We start from the raw sequence: 6,454 nt of genomic DNA on the forward strand, positions 1-6,454 counted from the left end.
AAACAATTAAAATTATAATCATTGTTTGAAATTATATATATATATAATTTGTCTTTTCTCTCTTTTCTCTTTTTTCTCTTTTTTCACTTTGAAAACAAATTGTGTCACATAAAATCCACTAATTTTTACAGTAATCTGGAATTACTGAATCTAGAAGTACTCCAACCATAATGCAACCTTATAACCATACACACAGACATGCACCCTCACACACACAAAATATGACCACATCACGCCTGTCTTATCCACACTGCATTGGCTCCCAATCAAATTTCGTATTGATTATAAAATACTACTATTGACCTTTAAAGCACTGAATGGTCTCGCACCACAGTACCTGAGTGAACTTCTGCTCCTCTATGACCCGCCACGCCTACTTAGATCAAAAGGTGCAGGCTATCTGCTGGTACCTCGTATAGTGAAGGCTACATCAGGGGGCAGAGCCTTTTCTTACAAAGCCCCACTGTTATGGAACAGCCTTCCAAGTAATGTTCGGGAATCAGACACAGTCTCAGCATTTAAGTCTAGGCTAAAAACATATCTGTTTAGTCAAGCCTTTTGTTAATGGTGTTTGAGGTAAAGGAGTAGATCTGGAGGGTCCTCAGACATAGAGTGTTTTGGTAAACTGGGATGTATGGATGCTGTCAGTCCCCACTCGCTTGCTCACTCGAGTTTGTTGACGGTGCAGTGGCTGGCTGCTTTATGTCCCGGGGCTCCCTCATGCCTGTGTTACCTTCTGGCTCTCTCCTTTTAGTTATGCTGTCATAGTTAGTTGCCGGAGTCCCTGCTTGTACTCGGTGCAATATGTATACTGTTCCTACTTATTCAGGTGACATTGGGCATACCTAACCACCTGTGTTTTCTTTCTCTCCCCCCCCCCCCCCCCCCCCCCCCACTCCAAATCTGTCCCTCTGAGTTACATGGAGTCAACAGGAAATCTTTTGGTGGAGAGGGTGGAGACCTCGACTGGCTATCGTAGCCTGCAGGGAATCGGCCGTCAGACATTCTGTCGCATGTCCCAGACCCGGTGAAATGTAACTGAATTGTCTTGGCCAGGCCTAAGGGTCCCATCTGCATCTCATCATTGCTGAGGAGTGTGCTCCCATCACCCAATCAAGCATCCAGCCAGAGCAGGTCATGATATATTTTTTTTACCATATTAACATGCCATTGTGTGTCATGCCTGATGTAAAGACACTCGTCTCTGCGAGCCTACCACACAGATTTAATACTTGTCATTTTTAGGGCATACCTAACAACATGTTTTCTTTCTCTCTCTCCCCCCCCAATCTGTCCCTCTGAGTTACATGTTGATCCTGGGATTGAGATGCTGGCCTCTTCTGCCCCTTGGACCTGCTTGATCCATCCTGGTGCCCTGTGTCTGGTCGGAGTTTTATCGCCCCACTCCTGTGAAGGACGGCCCCATGAGGACAGTTGAGGGTTATACCTGTTAAAACTGTTAATATTATAGTCAGGCTGTCTGTTGTTGCCCAAATGAGGATGGGTTCCCTTTTGAGTCTGGTTCCTCTCGAGGTTTCTTCCTCATGTCGTCTGAGGGAGTTTTTCCTTGCCACCGTCGCCACAGGCTTGCTCATTGGGGATAGATTAGGGATAAAATTAGCTCATGTTTTAAGTCGTTCAAATTCTGTAAAGCTGCTTTGCGACAATGTTTATTGTTAAAAGCGCTGTACAAATAAACTTGATTTGATTTGATTTGATTTGACATATGTATACACACACAGACACCATAGTGGTTGTGCAGCAGCATACAGAAAACGTGTCCTCCCCCCTACTCCTCTTCTTAACCATACACAAACATATCATGCAATAAACATGTCCTTGTAAACTCAAACACAAAAATATAATTGGGTTCAGTTTTGGAGACCCACTGCCAAGCAAAGGCTGTAGTTTCCTATTGCAAGAACACCTGATCCAACAGATCAGCAAATTATCACCTTTTTTATGAGCTGGCTCAAGGGTGTTGAGGAGATAACCTGAGAAGAGCTGGGTGGCCTCCAAGAGGATCCAGTTATGTGATAGGCATATTTACTGTAACTAAATTATGTTGGTCCAAAATATAGGTTTTGTCCCAGTCCCTGGAATTATAGACGATGGGTCTATATGCAGTACACATCCTAGGGTGCAGTGTTGAATAAATAGCATGCAGTGTGTGAATGGTGTCAGTGTGCTTGGTCTGCTTTAAGAAGTGTTGGAATTTGTCCTGGTGTGCTGACAAAGCTATACTGGGCATCCACCATGACACAAAGTAGAGACCCAAAGACTATTTTCCAATGACAGCACTCCCAGAGCAATTTGCCAACAATTTTTTTAATAATTCAAGAAGGACACAGAATGCTGGTTTTTAATTAATTAACATTTAATGTTGTGGAGCATCCTTGAAACAAGTTTGTTTCTGTTCTCACTTATTAAATAAACAGCTCCTCACAGAAAGCTTCACCATGTCAACAGTCACACAGGTTTTTGCAGCAAGTGGTTGGTTGGTTGGTTGGTTGGTGTCCTTCATTGATCCTTCAAGGAAATTCTGGGAAAAAATTGTTTAAATGGAGCATCTGCCATATGTCGTTCCTATAGAAACATTAACAGACTACAATGAGCACATTAATATAAACTTGTGACTTGAACTACAGTTTGAACTATTGCCTGAGCTGCTGTTGTTGAAAATTAATAAATGCCTTCTGAGACTTGAGTATGGTGTTGAGCTGTGGTATAAACTCCACTAACTTCTTATAAAACCCAAGGGTATGTTGTTGGGTATAATCCTTACTCTTACATATCTTCCTTATTAATTTCAGTCTTGTTACTGAATAATATGCTTGAAACATCAATGTACTGGTGTTACTAATCAAAGCTAGTGGCTCTATATATTCACTAGAGGGCAATGTAGAGCACTTGCTGAAATAACATATGATTTGTGCTCTTATGAATAGTGTGGATGGAAGGGAGTGGTGTGAGTCTCATTTCAGCAGACCTGTCTATTTTGACAAATTAAAAGCTGAGTCAATGTGTATGTTTAGACTGATTAGTTAATCCTGAAGTCAAAAACAGCATTATTTAGTCTTAGACAGCAGAAAAGAAAGGTTTTGAAATGATGTTCAACCTTTACTAGCTAATGCAGTTTTTTTCCCTTGCAGAACGCCAGTGACTCATCAGTCATTGACCAACTCATGAGCTCCTTCGACAAAAAACAATGACGGAGAGCTGAGTTTTCTGGAGTTCTGGCAGTTTATCAGCCAACTGGCAACCATTCATGGGGGTTTTAAAAAATAACTGCTGTTTATATTATTCTGTTTTAAAGTGATTTCAGAATGATTTTTAAAACAGAGTGTTTTCTATTAAAGAGTGGCTCCTTTTTGGAAACTAAAAAATCCCTAACTATCTAAAGAACTTTTGAATAATTTTATAATCTTGCATAGCTATGTGTGTAGAGCTGCTGTTTCATATGAAGGTGGAACTGGTTTGAAGTTGTTGTCTCATTGATTGCAGTGCACATGTCCCAGTTAAGTGTATGTTGGTATGCTAAGTAGTTTAAAAATGTGCCTCCCATCTCTGTCTCACACTGTCTCTCCGTGTCTGTGTATTATTATTATTATCCATCCATTATCCATAACTGCTTATCCTGTGCAGGGTTGCAGGCAAGTTGGAGCCTATCCCAGCTGACTATGGGTGAGAGGCGGGGTACATCCTGGACAAGTTGCCAAGATCATCACAGGGCTGACACATAGAGACAAACAACCATTCACACTCACATTCACACCTACGGTCAATTTAGAGCCACCAATTAACCTAACCTGAATGTCTTTGGACTGTGGGGGAAACATGAGCACCCGGAGGAAACCCATGTACACATGGGGAGAACATGCAAACTCCACACAGAAAGGCCCCTGTCGGCCCCTGGGCTCAAACCCAGAACCTTCTTGCTATGGGGTGATAGTGCTAACCAGTACACCACCGTGCCACATATTATTATTATCTCATCTCATCTCATTATCTCTAGCCTCTTTATCCTGTTCTACAGGGTCGCAGGCAAGCTGGAGCCTATCCCAGCTGACTACGGGCAAAAGGCGGGGTACACCCTGGACAAGTCATCATGTCATCACAGGGCTGACACATAGACACAGACAACCATTCACACTAACATTCACACCTACGGTCAATTTAGAGTCCCCAGTTAACCTAACCTGCATGTCTTTGGACTGTGGGGGAAACCGGAGCACCCGGAGGAAACCCATGCAGACACGAGGAGAACATGCAAACTCCACACAGAAAGGCCCCTGGGCTCAAACCCAGAACCTTCTTGCTGTGGGGCGATAGTGCTAACCAGTACACCACCGTGCCACATATTATTATTATCAAGTCCACAGAATCCTTTTTCCATGTACAAGTTTTAACACCTACAGGCACGGCTGTGTACCTTTTCTATGCAACCTTACAATCCTCCTCTTAACAGAGAGAGAGAGAGAGAGAATATCAAGTTGCCAGGTTGAAGCTACAGTTTTGAAAAACTTCGTGGTACCATGAGAATGGTCTAAAATTTAGACCATTCTCATGGTACCACGAAGTTTTTCAAAACTGTAGCTTCAACCTGGCAACTTGATATTCTCTCTCTCTCTCTCTGAACTTTTTCACAATATTCTAATTTTTTGAGATGCACTAGTATTTAGACTCTAAATACTAGTGCATCTCAAAAAATTAGAATATTGTGAAAAAGTTCAATATTTTCCATCAGTTATTTAAGAAAGTGAAAATGTTATATATTATAGACTCATTACACATAAACTAAAATGTTTCAAGCATTTTTATATTTTAATTTTAATCAGTACGGCATACAGTACAAAAACAGAAAAAAACCCATCTCAATTAGAATATTTCATTTCGAATTTGAGTAAAACAGTATGAACACAGTGTATCTCTCGGTCTAGTTCAGTACACACAACCACAATCATGGGGAAGACTGCTGACTTGACTGTTGTCCAGAAGATGATCACTGATGCCCTCCACAAGGAGGGTAAGCCACAAAAGGTCATTGCTGAAAAGGGTGGCTGGAAAAGGTGCACAAGCAACAGGGATGGCCGCAGTCTTGAGAGGATTGTCAAGAAAAGTTGATTCAAGAACTTGGGAGAGCTTCACAATGAGTGGACTGAGGCTGGTGTCAGTGTATCAAGACCCATCATGAACAGACATCTTCAAGAAAGGGGATACAACTTTCGCATTCCTAATATCAAGCTACTCCTGAGCCAGAGACAATGTCAGAAGTGTCTTATCTGGGCTAAGGAGAGAAAGAAATGGACTGTTGCTCAGTGGTCCAAAGTCCTCTTTTCAGATGAAAGTACATTTTGCATTTAATTTGGAAATCACGGTTCTAGAGTCTGGAGGAAGAGTGGAGAGGCACAGAATCCAAGGTGTTTGAAGCTCAGTGTGAAGTTTCCACAGTCTGTGATGATTTGGGGTGCCATGTCATCTGCTGGTGTTGGTCCACTGTATTTTATCAAGTCCAAAGTCAACACAGCCATCTACCAGGAGATTTTAGAGCACTTCTTGCTTCCATCTGCTGACGAGCTTTTTGGAGATGCTGATTTCCTTTTCCAGCAGGACTTAGCACCTACCCACAGTGCCAAAACTACAGTACTACCAAATGATTTGCTGACCATGATATTACTGTGTTTGATTGGCCAGCCAACTTGCCTGACCTGAACCCCATAGAGAATCTATGGGGTATTGTCAAGAGGAAGATGAGAAACACCCGACCCAAAAATACAGATACGCTGAAGGTTGCTATCAAAGCAACCTGGGCTTCAATAACACCTCAGCAGTGCCACAGACTGATCACCTCCATGCCACACTGCATTGATACAGTAATTCATGGTAAAAGGAGCCCCAACCAAGTATTGAGTGTATAAATGAATATACTTTTCAGAAGTTGGACATTTCTGTATTGTAAATCCTTTTTTTGATTGATCTTAGGGAATATTCTAATAATTTGAGATACTGGATTTCTGATTTTGGGGCGGCACGGTGGTGTAGTGGTTAGCGCTGTCGCCTCACAGCAAGAAGGTCCTGGGTTCGAGTCCCGGGGCCGGCGAGGGCCTTTCTGTGTGGAGTTTGCATGTTCTCCCCGTGTCCGCGTGGGTTTCCTCCGGGTGCTCCGGTTTCCCCCACAGTCCAAAGACATGCAGGTTAGGTTAACTGGTGACTCTAAATTGACCGTAGGTGTGAATGTGAGTGTGAATGGTTGTCTGTGTCTATGTGTCAGCCCTGTGATGACCTGGCGACTTGTCCAGGGTGTACCCCGCCTTTCGCCCGTAGTCAGCTGGGATAGGCTCCAGCTTGCCTGCGACCCTGTAGAAGGATAAAGCGGCTAGAGATAATGAGATGAGAATGAGATTTCTGATTTTCATGAGCTATAAGCCATCTCATCTCATCTCATTATCTCTAG

Source organism: Neoarius graeffei, chromosome 5, assembly GCF_027579695.1.
Source record: "Neoarius graeffei isolate fNeoGra1 chromosome 5, fNeoGra1.pri, whole genome shotgun sequence".
Lineage (NCBI taxonomy): Eukaryota > Metazoa > Chordata > Actinopteri > Siluriformes > Ariidae > Neoarius > Neoarius graeffei.